Genomic DNA, 15,304 nt, shown 5'->3' with positions numbered 1-15,304 from the left:
AAGAAAACAAAGCTTTCGGTCGACGCGGGCACGAGCCTGAGTCTCACAGTACTGTAACCAGCCACTACCCAAACGCGCTACTTTGTTTCAGCCAGAGCCTGCAAAGCCACGATTCAGCATTTTGCCGCCTTCTGAGAGCCTATGGCAGCCGTAGGAAGTGTCACGGGACAGCTAAGATCCTCACTCTTCAATAAACAGAGACAAGAAGAACGACACCTTGTCAGTCAGGCCACTTCCTGCATGAAATCTTCTCAGGTTTTTGCCTGCCATATGAGTTCTGTTATACTCACAGACACCATTCAAACAGTTTTAGAAACTTTAGGGTGTTTTCTATCCAAAGCCAATAATTATATGCATATTCTAGTTACTGGGCAGGAGTAGTAACCAGATTAAATCGGGTACGTTTTTTATCCAGCCGTGTCAATACTGCCCCCTAGCCCTAACAGGATAACCTTGTATGAACAGATGTTGTAAGGTGGGACAGCACACCATGTTTAATGCCAGCATGGAAATAAGTTCCCCCAGAGACTTATTTAGTTTCCACCACTGGTTTTGTTTTCAACAAAGTCTGTAAATCTTTTGGTAGACCTCATTTGGGTATTTTCGTGAATAGAATCTTGAGTAGTTCAGCTAATGACGAATGTGGAATTTGTATCCTAAGAGCCTAATCTGAAATGAGCTTTCTGATATCATCCTCCTCGTCTGTACTTTCATCAATGCTCTCCTCTGTGCTCTCAGTGAAGCTCTCGTTAACCCCACCCGCACTACCACTTAGTGTGCAAACATCAGCTGTGTCAACCCTACTATTTGACTCCTGCGTTGGAAGAGCCACTTGCACAAAATTGCTTATGCCATAACAATCATGGCTTCCCTTTCCACAGATCCTGACTCCCCTCTGAATTTTTCTATGTTCACTCCTGTAACTGGACATTTTACCTGGACACTTTCACTATATAGACTGGATATCTGCAAAGAAAATCAAATGATACAATCAACGCTGGAATGTTCAACATTACTTTAAATCAACAAAACAATGCAAGATTGGTCACTGGTTATCTAAGAAGGGCAACAACAGGAAAATTAAATGTCAATGAATGTAGTTTACACCCATCTCTATGGTATCTTTCTTTGTGTGTGTCTCTAAGGATGGTGGACAATTTCTACTCTGTGCATGCAGATAATACTTCACTGAACGTATAGCACCAATACTAGACTGATGTATTTCTAATTAATAACTAAATATATAATTGAAGAAACGAGGATTGAGTATTTCCCCAAAAAATGACATAATTGTTTTAGTCAGTATATTCACTTTATTCTTGTACAAACTTGTCAATTGTAAACTAAAATGCATCAGCTGATTTCGTGGAATCGCAGAACAGCGTTAAAAATATTTACAGTTAATTCTATTGGTGATTATGATTGGTGCTCATTTTAGTTGACCACATGACCTTTTACTCAGTATTTAAATATGCGTGTCTCAGCTCTAAGTTAAAGACACCGAAGAGCTATGCTAGACTTGTATAATGTGTTGAGGACACCTCTGTGCAGCTGGATGAGAGCTACAGCTAGCTTAGAGATAAGTTAGATACATTAAGATATATTTGGTGAGCGAACAGGGCTAGTAAGTTAATTGTAGCAATCATTTTAAGTAACCTAGATTTAAGTTTGCTCTTTACAATTTAGCCGAGCTAACGTTACAACAAGGCAGTTCCAACGGCCACTCACGTGACCCCTGCAGCTTGCTAGTGTGTTCTGAAGAACATCTCGCAACCCCGAAAGACCGTTGACTAGCCAGCATAGCTAGCTAACTAAGCAATTATCTTGACTATTTTTGAACTTTTAGCTGGTTACTGTTTGTAACTTGACAATGTTAACTGTCTGTCTCCCTTTATTGTTCGTGTTACCGGACAACTGTAGGGCACTTTTATTGTCCATGTAACGTTAGTTGGCCAAACCTAAAGTTGTCTGCCAACTTAGCTAATGTTACGTTAGCTAGTCTAACGTAACTAACTTGAAGTCCCTGACGTTAACCCTGAAGGCATTATTGACTTATTGACACATGACAGTTCCTAGGGTCCTTGTTAACGTTAACCTTAGCCATACTGTTTGTCATGATATAACATATCAAACAATAACCATAACTTAAAAAGTTTTGAAGATCAGATCAAATTTTATGACCAATTTATGCAGATATCCAGGTATTTCCAAAGGGTTCACATATGCCACAGTATGCCATTTGAAGCTGTACTGAAGGTGATGGTGGGGATAGGATTGAGAAGGCAGGTAGAAGGCTTAAGTTGTGATATCCCTTTCCTGAGCATGTCTGTGTCAACCAGGTGTCATGACGTTGGCCTGTGGGTAAGGTTTATGACCCCCCCCCCCCCCATAAATACCTTTCTCCCTTCCCCTCTCTGACCCTACTGAAGGACTTGAATAGCCTGTGTTAAATATAGAGAGTCTGGGAACATCAAACAAATGGGGAAAAGGAACCATATTTTGGTAATAAAACCAGTTGGAAATATAGTTGAGAACAGAATGAGTATGTATGTCAGTTCGCTTGTCATCTGAGACATTATGACTGATGACAGGATGACATAAACGGTACCTGAGAAAGTATACACTCTCTAGTTATCAGAGTAACATGGAATTGTTATGCAATTGAAATTGTTTGTTAGGAGATTAAATGTAATTTTAGTTTCCAAATGAGAGAATTGGGTTTTCATAAGGAAAGTGCCCTGCTTGATCAGTGGCCACCCCTGTGAATAGGAGGGGTTATAAATGATGAAACACATCCTTCCCCCCTCTCCACTATATAAGCCTTTGACGAAAAGATAACCACGTTGTTCCAGCACGTGAGGTCTGCAGCCTCTACTTTAGAAGGACACACATGTCAAGTACAGAACTAAGCCAACCTCGGCGTGAGCTTTGGTGGCGAATGGTATGAACTTTGAGCTTATTCACTACAGAAGTGATACTTCCTAGCCGCTGTAGACGTGGGCTAGGAAAGGACGGACGACGGATCCAGTCTAACAGACGGACGAAGATACCACCACGTATCCAATTTACCACCAGAGACATTCTTCCGAGGACAGGAAGATCTGTTGGCCAACCCGGCCAGTATCTACGACCAATCTACCGAAGCGCAGCTCAGAGTAAATATTTATTGCATTTTCCTCTTCCAAATGGGCGGTAATTTAGAATGCATAAGATAATGTATTTACGATAGCCTAGCTGCTGTTTCTCTGTTCCTAAATCTTCCCGCTCTTTCATTCAAGCCCAACCCCATTTCCTTTGTGTAACCAGCTTTCATACAGGTTCCGTCCACCAGGACGTTTTCTGTATGACATCATTTGTATTCGGTGTATTTGTAATTCTGTGTGATTAGTTAGGTATTTAGTAAATAAATAATTAAACCCAATTTTGTATTGCTGATTCAACTTGTTAGCCAGGGTTCGTGAAGATAGCCAAGAATTTACACCTTTCATTATGAGACTGAAAATAAGATAAGGGTTAATATTGACTGCTATGATGTAAAATATTACTAAGTATTTTAAGAGTTTATTCGAAAGATAACAGCTCTATAAACGTTCTTCCGTGGTGCCCCGACTTTCTAGTTAATTACATGATTCGCTTAATCAGGTAATATTAATTACAGAGAAATCATTTTATAAGTTAGCATGTCATATCACTTAATCCGGCATAGCCAAAGACACGACATATTGGCGCCCCCTGTGAGGACTCTTAAACTAAGACGCACGTTGGGTCAATTTGATAATATCACATATTGGAGCCCCCGTGCGAGGAATCTAAAATAGGATGACGCTTTCATTTTGATTCAGCATATATAAAATTGAAAAGCAGATTACATAATATACCAAGTTTCTGATTACATTGTGGGGAATTGTAGACCGGAATTATTGGTGCGTGTGTGCTCTGGAGAATCGCCTCCGTGTTGTGCTCTGACGTAGTCAGTGGGTAGCATAAACTATACATGTATGTATGATGGCTGATAAAGCTATCTGAGAAATTGCGCGTTTGGCCAAACGCTGGGCTATTTCTACCTCTCGCGTTTCAGACGCGTGTTGGCTAGGTCATTATTAATTTCTCGAGCGAGGACAAAGAGCCAGCCGATTGAAATTTAGGAGAGATTAGCTTGACCAGCGATAAGTATCTCTCTGCCTCTCTCACGTTTCGATGCGAGTAGACCACGGTACATTTTGTTGTTTGCCGCGAGTTCCGGTTAAAACATCGTCAAATATCGCCGAAAAGGGTTTGAACATAATACGTTATAAGTAAAACCTTTCCCTTGCCAAGGGAATCCTATGTTGAGCATTTTTCAGGCATCAAGTAGCATTAGCTTGCTCGAGATGCTAAGCTAACAAAAGGGAAAACAGCCATTTTGTTTGTGCCACATTGTAATTCATCCGACTTGAGTTGGATTTCAGCGTGTGCCAGCAGGGACATCTGAAAAGTCACCAGTACTTTCCTTCAATAATAATTAGTCAGGTGACACTCAAGTCGTTACTCGTGATATCCAGACGGATATCGATGTCTTATTCAATTGAACTAATAAGGGAAATTGCCAGATTTACATTCTCAAGTGGAACTTTTAAATAACATCCAAATTGATGAGTTTTCTAAATGAGACATTGTAATCTTTTTTTCACATTAACCTAGATGAATAAACCTCTCAGGTTAATTAAAGTTTAAATCCCAAATAGCCTATAGAGGTTTGATTTATCATTAAAATTGATCAACCAGTAAAATTTGGTTTTTGCAAAACCCATTCAGTAATCCAGTACTGACAGAAGTCCCGCCCCAGCGGGAATCCCATGTGGCTTCGGCCCAAGGAAGAAGTGTACCATAGTGGGGAGTGTTCCCAACATTTAATCTACTGTTTACACTTATGATAGCCAATCAATGGAGATTGTATGGATTATCATCTCATTCAATTTAATAAATTAAATTGTTGAACAAACCTTAATGTTCTTGCAATCAAATGAGACACTTTTTAAATTTTCCACATTAACCTGTTATGGCTAGGGGGCAGTATTTTCACGGCTGGATAAAAAACGTACCCGATTTAATCTGGTTACTACTCCTGCCCAGTAACTAGAATATGCATATAATTATTGGCTTTGGATAGAAAACACTCCAAAGTTTCTAAAACTGTTTGAATGGTGTCTGTGAGTATAACAGAACTCAAATGGCAGGTCAAAACCTGAGAGATTCCTTTACAGGAAGTGGCCTGTCTGACCATTTATTGTCTTTCTTTGACATCTCATTCAATTACAAAGGATCTCTGTGGTAACGTGACACTTCCCACGGCTCCAATAGGCTATCAGAGCCCGGGAAAAACCTGAATGTCGTCATTTCAGCCCCAGGCAGAAACACATTATCGCCTTTCTCAAGTGGCCGATCAAGGGACTGTGGGCTTAGGCGCGTGCCCTGGCCGCCCCCGTCTTTGTGTTTTTTCCTCTGTTTGCCGAAAAGGAGATTCCCGGTCGGAATATTATCGCTTTTTTACGAGATAAATTGCATAAAAATTGATTTTAAACAGCGGTTGACATGCTTCGAAGTACGGTAATGGAATATTTAGAATTTTTTTGTCACGAAATGCGCCATGCGCACGACCCTGATTTACCATTTTGGATAGTTTCTGGAACGCACAAACAAAACGCCGCTATTCGGATATAACGATGGATTATTTTGGACCAAACCAACATTTGTTATTGAAGTAGCAGTCCTGGGAGTGCATTCTGACGAAGACAACAAAAGGTAATCAAACTTTTATAATAGTAAATCTGATTTTGGTGAAGGCTAAACTTGCCGGGTGTCTAAATAGCTAGCCCGTGATGGCTGGGCTATGTACTTAGAATATTGCAAAATGTGCTTTCACCAAAAAGCTTTTTTAAAATCGGACATATCGAGTGCATAGAGGAGTTCTGTATCTATAATTCTTAAAATAATTGTTATGCTTTTTGTGAACGTTTATCGTGAGTAATTTAGTAAATTGTTAGTAAATTCCCCGGAAGTTTGCGGGGGGTATGCTAGTTCTGAACGTCACATGCTAATGTAAAAAGCAGTTTTTTGAAATAAATATGAACTTGATTGAACAAAACATGCATGTATTGTATAACATAATGTCCTAGGTGTGTCATCTGATGAAGATCATCAAAGGTTAGTGCTGCATTTAGCTGTCTTCTGGGTTTTTGTGACATTATATGCTAGCTTGAAAAATGGGTGTCTGATTATTTCTGGCTGGGTACTCTGCTGACATAATCTAATGTTTTGCTTTCGCTGTAAAGCCTTTTTTGAAATCGGACAGTGTGGTTAGATAAAGGAGAGTCTTGTCTTTAAAATGCTGTGAAATAGTCATATGTTTGAAAAATGGAAGTTTTTGTATTTTTGAGGAATTTGTAATTCGCGCCACGCCTATCATTGGATATTGGAGCAGGTGTTCCGCTAGCGGAACGTCTAGATGTAAGAGGTTAAACCTAGATGAATAAACCTCTCAGGTTGATTAAAGTTTAAATCCCAAATAGCCTATACAGGTTTGATTTATCATTAAAATGGATCAATCAGTAAAATGTGGTTTTTGCAAAACCCATTCAGTAATCCAGTACTGACAGAAGTCCCGCCCCAGCGGGAATCCCATGTGGCTTCGGCCCAAGGAAGAAGTGTACCATAGTGGGGAGTGTTCCCAACATTTGATCTACTGTTTACACTTATGATATCCAATCAATGGAGATTGTATGGATTATCATCTCATTCAATTTAATAAGTTAAATTGTTGAACATACCTTAATGTTCTTGCAATCAAATGAGACACTTTTAAACTTCCCATATTAACCTGGATGAAGCAACCTCAGGTTAATTCAAGTTTAATACCCAGATAGCCTACCCAGGTAGGATTAATCATTGGCATTGATTAATTAATTCAATTTGCTTTGCAAATTCATTCACGTCCAACTTTCACATTACTGGTACAGTACTAATGGTTCGTCAACATCTATGAATAGATTCAACTTGTCTTTGCAGCTTCCAATGAATTCCAAACCCAAACATTGAAAAAAAATAGGAACATTTTTCCTCTAAATTTTTCTAATAATGTGCAAGCTACCAAAGGAGGTGGTCACCACTCCTCCGCTAATTAGTGAACCTCCACCCATAAAAGGATTGATCTCTGACCTCAGCAGTGATACCAACCCTAATTATGCCATTAGAAAAACAACAGCCGAAATTGCGAACGCTCTCCAAAATCAACCATCAAACACAGGCTTTGTGACTGTTCTCTCCACTTTAGCACTTATGTATCGCCATCAAAGGTTGGCATCGGTCCAATACCACAGTGCACAGCTGAAGCACGTGCAAGACATGGCTAACATGAGGGCACAGGTGGAGAGAACTGAGCAACTATTGACAAAAGCAGGAAATGAAAACATTCTGCTAGTCGAGGAACTGCGTTTGAAATCGGAACAATTAAAAGTAATTGCAAATACTTATGACGATGAACGAGCACAAACTCTCCAACAAAATTGGCATCTGCAGGAACAACTCGATTTAGCCAAAACTAAATGCGATGTAGTCCACGCCAAACTAGATAAATCTGTCGAGTTATCTACAAACAGGAACGCGCAATTTGATAACATGCAGGCAGTTTTGTTGAACGTTACTCAAGGTAACAATGTTCTACTCCAAATTCTGCAGACCAAAGACGATCAGTTGAACACAATGACAAAGTTGGATGACAAATCAGCAGAACTTATTGAAGTCGCTGACCAAATGAATGATGAGAGAACTCAGGTGATGAGGATGGAAATATTGATTTCTAAGCAAGCAAAGGAAATCTCATCACTGAATCTCTCGCTCCGTACTCGAGACCTCTATCTGCAATCCATGACAGATAAGTTTGAGACCGAAAGGAGCAGGTGTGACACTCACGTGTCCAAAATTGGTACTCTAAGCGCTCAAGTGGACTCTGCAATGCAGCAGAAGACCACCCTTAGGTACCATCTGGAGGAAGTCCAGAATGGTCACGCTCTACAGCATGACTACCCATCCAAGCAACCGGAGTCCGGTATTCAAAGGAGTGAAGACGATAGGTTTCAGACATTGCCTCCATCATGTGTCCCTCAGTCTTCTCCTCTTGGCCATTCGGCACTGAGTAATATGGAGCCTCTTGGCCAACAAAGCCAAAGCTTGGCTTCTCCTCTTGGCCTGTCGGCCCCAATTTCTCCACAGGATGAAGCCAACCCTCTCCGCCCGCTTGGCGCGGAATACCTTGACAAACTCATCAAGAATTTCCCCACCTTTGACCCCGTTCCAGGTCAGCCAAACGAAATTGAGACGTTCCTAGCTGACATAGAGGACGCGTTGGGTGGCTACCCGAATGCTACGGGTTCTGACAGGGTTTACCTATTGAAGCGAACGTCGAATAGACACGTGACGAGGTTCATTCGCCTACAACAGCAACACGTGCTAAATGACTACGCTAAACTTGCCACAGCTTTGAAATTAGAATTCAGTGGTTCTGCGACTCGCAAACACGATAGCTCACTGGCTAACACGGTCAAACAAGCTCGGAACGAACACCCACAAGCTTTCTATCATAGGATTCGTTCAGCTTACTTTGGCCTACTCACGGAAACAGGAATGGAAGAGCTGTTACCATTCAAACAAATGTTTCTGTCGAACATGTATCCCACCTTCATTACCTACTTGGGCCCTGCAGCCCACGTTGGCTTGCCTATCTTACAACTCAGAGAGCTTGCAAGCACAGCTTTTGAGGCATCAAAAGCTCGCAACTCTAAGAGCCCTGACCACTCGGTTTTGAAGTTTGACCAGGAGCACTCACTCCAGTTAGAGGGTGCATTATCAGGTATTGGAGCGTCGAGATGACGCACAACAACAGTTTCTACCACGAAACCATGATTCCAATAACCTCCGCGGTCGAAATAACTGTAAAGTACGTAGCCATCAACATGACTACCGCTACAAACGACCCGTTCGTTACGTTCCTGCACCCAACCCACAAAAAGTGTCAGAGCACAAGGGTAACAAAGGGTTGAAGGACGATCAAAACGTAGACCAATGTTCTCCAGAAGTTCCACTACGGGAAGAACTTAAGAGAGAACAATTTGAGAAAAGGGTAAAAGATAAGTCACAAGGACTAGACGGGGAATTACTGGACACCAGGTCCGCAGGAATTAACACCCATAGCAAGGACGTTAAAGTTCAAATTTCTCCCGCTCTCATTCAAGACCCTATCCAGGGCCCGCTTGATCAAGAAACAAGCCCCCGGGCTCTGTCTATAGACTCTGATACAAAAGTTGCGAAGAAAAAGGTCAAACGCTTCGTTAAAGCCAAGCCCACTCAAAATCGGAAAAGTCAATCTGCTTCCATCTTGAACAGACATGGCACATCACGTCGTTGCGAACGACCACTCCACTTTGTGGGGAATATGTCCACTAACCACGAATCTAAACGGCCATACCTGGAAACAGTCCTGGAGGACTGCTTAGCTTGTCATGCGCTAATTGATTCGGGTGCGACAATATCACTCATCTCTCAAACATTGTTTGATCTAAAAAGGGCTTTGAAGCCAACTAAACGTTGGTTAAAAGTGGAACGATGCGACACTAAACTTCGAGGGGTCACTCAGACTACCTCGCCTCTCACATTGAGAGTCATGCTGAAACTACACTTCCAGGACGTATCGCTCGTTCACCCTGTGTATGTTACCAGCCTCGAAACTGTAACCCTGCTACTTGGAGCAGACTTGATGGATCGGTTACTCCCGTTGATGGATTGGAAAACCAACCAGGTATGGTCACAGGCCACAGTGCCTTCTCCACTGACCAGACTGTCTTCCCCTAACGCTAGCTGCAACGCAGTCCTTCACGAGGGGTATCTGTCGAAAGCACCCCTTGGGAAAAAGACGTTTAGAAACCTCTTGGTGCAGAATCCGATCCAAGGAGATATTACGATATCTCGACACATTCCATCAGCCAATCTGATTGACCATTCTTTTCATGATTTCGAGCCAGCTGTCTCTGTGAATGAGCAACTTCCCTCCTCCTTGCAGTCGTGCAATACGGTAGTTGAGATGAACTTCTCTTGCGCTTCGGACACTGCCGCAAGCACTGCGGCCGTCTCAGCAAGAAAAACATTGATGCGCAGAGTACACTCTGCTTCCGATGATACACCTTCTGCTTTGTTGGGGACTGTCACCCCTTACAATGACACTAATGGCGTCAGTCCAGCAACTGACCCGATGACTCCCACTGGTGAAACACTTTGCAATATCACAGACCGATATCCTCGTCTCAGTTTGCAGGTACTGAAGAGGTTGCCACACGCGGACACGGTGGTGACTGACAGACCTCGACAGCCACTGAGGGTGTTGAAGCACAAACACCAGGAGATTTGGTTGAAAGGTTACAGCCATTCTCATAATAACGCGGCCACTGACAACTCGTACATAGGGTCCAACCTTTTCGTTTGCGCCTCGGACACCAACACCACCCGCTGGTGGGGGGGTCCCGAGACACAAAGGGGGGGGAATAGTAGCCCAGACCCATGATGAGCCTCATCGAGGCCGGTGGGGGGGTCGAGACTACGGACAACACCGTACGAGGCCGCCAGAGCATAAATCAAATCTAGTTGTAAACTCCCCTATGAGAACAGTGAGGAGCAGACCGGCCCCGAGACGGGGATTATCTTAGAACACGTCTAAGATAGTACTGAGGTGTACCACACTGGTCGTAAAGGAAGTCCAATGGACTTGTCCACCTCCAAAACAAATGGCAACAATAATCATTCCTTGCCATGTGTAGGTTCAACTACAATACAACTAGTAATATGCTCCAATCATGTGTTCCGGTAGATAATATTTCAGAATAAATCGGTAGGACAACTGGACCCCTTGAATACCAGTACCAATACCACAGTCAGTCCAGCAACACTCAGTAAGAGGATTAGTAACCTCACAAGTTAAATTGCTATTGATAATAGCGACATAGGAGTCACTCAGAGTGCAACACGGGGAAGGGAATCTCCATTGCACTCTTCCAATGGTTAACACATGCCACTAATAAATAGAACCCTCCGTTCAGGAGAAAAGTTATTAGAAGTCATGAACCATGATCACACCACGTACGACTGGTCTAATACTTAGAGTACTTCCGTCGTGAGGTTAGCTCCTCCGTGGATAACATAGCTATGAAATAGACTTCATACCTACCGCCACTACAATAGTGGAAGACACCGTGACTTGTAGAAAACTACTACAGACTCCCTTGACACCAATTCTGACTGACCTCCAGGCATTGACCTGAAAATTACCTGACTACGTCAGACTCAATCTGAACAAGTTGTAATCTGCCAGGATACTTGGTTTTCTTCCCTTGACATGCGCGATTGTGTAAGCATAAACGCACATGCACAACGGAACATTCAATTACGATTTATGCTAGGATCACTTAAGGGTCCAAGCAAAATACCAGCCTTAGTAAAATTGAACATTTACTTCTAGGCCTTTGACTCTACAGCACTCACCAGTTTTCTAACCAGAAGTCCATAGGTCATCCCTGTAGACTGCCCAAAACTAGTGCCTTACAGCTGTAGACTTATCATATAGTTGTCAACTTAGGATAGTACCCTAAGCGCCACCCCGCAAATTAGGAAAGCCCTAGATTTGACATTAGACAATGCCATGATAGGGTCATTTTGCCAAGACCATGGACGTAGATAGAATACAGTCCAATTAGATGATTAAGGTGGCATAACTATATTTTGTTTTGTTTATGCTTTCATTCATTTTGTTTCATTTTCTTTGGCACATAGAAAGTGATAGAGCCATAAACAACTCCCCCATACAACCATCAGTTAGTGCCACAACGCCGCTCGTTTGGGAGGAAATGTAATGATATATTTCATGAGTGTGTGTGCGTTGTTAACATCTGCCTAAGTTACTGCCCAGATATTCCAGTCTGGACGACCAGACGACGGGTCCGGAACGGCGATCCCAATCCGGACATCCGCTGCCGAGCCATGGAACGGACATCTTCATTTGCGGAGACCCTACCCGGGTCGACCACCAGAGGGGGGACTGCAATAGCAACCACCAACTGGACATCTGCTGCCCAGCCTTGGAGCGGACTTCTTCATTTGCAGACACCCTACCCGGGTCGACCGCCAGATGGGGACCACAACAATGATCCACAACCAGGACAACCCACGTTCATTTTTATGTTGGTTTACAACATGCAGTTTAATCGCAAGATTGAACCCAACGTGGGGGGACTGTCATGACGTTGGCCTGTGGGTAAGGTTTATGACCCCCCCCCCATAAATACCTTTCTCCCTTCCCCACTCTGACCCTACTGAAGGACTTGAATAGCCTGTGTTAAATATAGAGAGTCTGGGAACATCAAACAAATGGGGAAAAGGAACCATATTTTGGTAATAAAACCAGTTGGAAATATGCTTGAGAACGTAATGAGTATGTATGTCAGTTCGCTTGTCATCTGAGACATTATGACTGATGACAGGATGACATAAACGGTACCTGAGAAAGTATACACTTTCTAGTTATCAGAGTAACATGGAATTGTTATGCTATTGAAATGTTTGATATTGAAATTGTTTGTTAGGAGATTAAATGTAATTTTAGTTTCCAAATGAGAGAATTGGGTTTTCATAAGGAAAGTGCCCTGCTTGATCAGTGGCCCACCCCTGTGAAGAGGAGGGGTTATAAACGATGAAACACATCCTTCCCCCCCTCTCCACTATATAAGCCTTTGACGAAAAGATAACCAGGTTGTTCCAGCACGTGAGGTCTGCAGCCTCTACGTTAGAAGGACACACATGTCAAGTACAGAACTAAGCCAACCTCGGCGTGAGCTTTGGTGGCGAATGGTATGAACTTTGAGCTTATTCACTACATACTGATACTTCCTAGCCGCTGTAGACGTGGGCTAGGAAAGGACGGACGACGGATCCAGTCTAACAGACGGACGAAGATACCACCACGTATCCAATTTACTACCAGAGACATTCTTAAGAGTTTACAGGAAGATCTGTTGGCCAACCCGGCCAGCATCTACGACCAATCTACCGAAGCGCAGCTCAGAGTAAATATTTATTGCATTTTCCTTTTCCAAATGGGCGGTAATTTAGAATGCATAAGATAATGTATTTACGATAGCCTAGCTGCTGTTTCTCTGTTCCTAAATCTTCCCGCTCTTTCATTCAAGCCCAACCCCCTTTCCTTTGTGTAACCAGCTTTCATACAGGTTCCGTCCACCAGGACGTTTTCTGTATGACATCATTTGTATTCGGTGTATTTGTAATTCTGTGTGATTAGTTAGGTATTTAGTAAATAAATAATTAAACCCAATTTTGTATTGCTGATTCAACTTGTTAGCCAGGGTTCGTGAAGATAGCCAAGAATTTACAACTTTCATTATGAGACTGAAAATAAGATAAGGCTTAATATTGACTGCTATCGATGTAAAATATTACTAAGTATTTTAAGAGTTTATTCGGAAGATAACAGCTCTATAAACGTTCTTCCGTGGTGCCCCGACTTTCTAGTTAATTACATTTACATGATTCGCTTAATCAGGTAATATTAATTACAGAGAAATCATTTTATAAGTTAGCATGTCATATCACTTAATCCGGCATAGCCAAAGACACGACACAGGGAAAATAACTCCATAGTGCGTTTGCACATATCAAACTTCTCATCAGGTCTTGTTTGACTGATAGCTAACATTAGGCTGGGTATCTTATCTCTGAAATATGCTATAAACTCATAACAATTAGATGTGAAGGAAAGTTCACAGGTTTGCGGGGGTAGGATTTATCAGGCCATCAATGGCCGATAAGAGCACTCTCAAATTATTCTGATTATTAGTGACCGTCTGGCATTTCTAATTGCCTTGTTATATGTGTCAAGTTGCACTCTCAGAATATCATAATGGACCTGCAACTTTGACTTTCTCTACTTCCGGTCTGCATTTCTGCAATTTCTCTTTAATTGATTTGTTTCCTCACTCATCCAAAAGGCTCTCTATTTGGATGCAGCCTTTTTCGACCTGTGGCATCAATGTTTGTCCTTCATTTTCCATTAAAGTTATCAACTAAATCATCACAAGAGGAAGGCAAAATAGGTGATGGTGTATTGTTCATACACTCAATAAAAACGGTAGCATCTTCAAAGGTAAGATAGCTTTTCTTAAACTTCTTAAGGTATAGGGGGCAGTATTTTCACGGCCGGATGAAAAATGTGCCCAAATTAAACTGGTTACTAATCTGGCTCAGAAACTAGAATATGCATATTATAAGTATATTTGGATAGAAAACACTCTGAAGTTTCTAAAACTGTTTGAATGGTGTCTGTGAGTATAACAGAACTCATATGGCAGGCAAAAACCTGAGAAAAATCCAAGCAGGAAGTGGAAAGTCTGAGAATTGTAGTTCTTCTTTTGAATCTCTATCGAAACTACAGTGTCTGTGGGGTCACGTTACACTTCCTAAGGCTTCCATTGGCTGTCAAAAGCCTTTAGAAAGTTGTTTTTATCTGTCTCCTGTTACTGGGCAGATAATAGGAGCTCAGTCACTGAGTGGACTGCCTGGGGACAAAGGGATTGGATATGCACAGTCCCGCGAGCGCGCTGTTCCTTCTTTTTCTCCTTGAATGAATACGCTATTGTCCGGTTGGAATATTATCACAATTTTACGTTAAAAATACCATAAAGATTGATTAAAATCAATGTTTGACTTGCTTATAAGAACGGTAATGGAACATTTTGACTTCGTCTCTGGTACCGCGCTCGCGTGTTATGCCTTTGGATAGTGCGCTGTACGCACGAACAAAACGGAGGTATTTGGACATAAATATGGATTATTTCGAACAAAAACAACATTTCTTGTGGAAGTAGCAGTCCTGGGAGTGCATTCTGACGAAGATCAGCAAAGGTAAGAGACTATTTCTAATACTAATTCTGAGTTTAGGTGACCCCGAACTTGGCGGGTGTCTGTATAGCTTGCTGTGATGGCGAGCTATGTACTCAGAATATTGAAAAAGGTGCTTTCTCCGTAAAGCTATTTTAAAATCTGACACAGCGGTTGCATCCAGGAGTAATCTATCTATAATTCTTTAAATAATTGTTATATATTTTGTCAACGTTTATGATGAGTATTTTTGTAAATTGATGTGCACATTCACCGGACGTTTTGGTGGGAATACATTTTCTGAACATCACGCGCCAATGTAAAATGCTGTTTTTGG

The sequence above is a fragment of the Salmo salar genome, chromosome ssa22, assembly GCF_905237065.1.
Source record: "Salmo salar chromosome ssa22, Ssal_v3.1, whole genome shotgun sequence".
Lineage (NCBI taxonomy): Eukaryota > Metazoa > Chordata > Actinopteri > Salmoniformes > Salmonidae > Salmo > Salmo salar.
Note: the sequence above shows the minus strand (reverse complement) of the source record.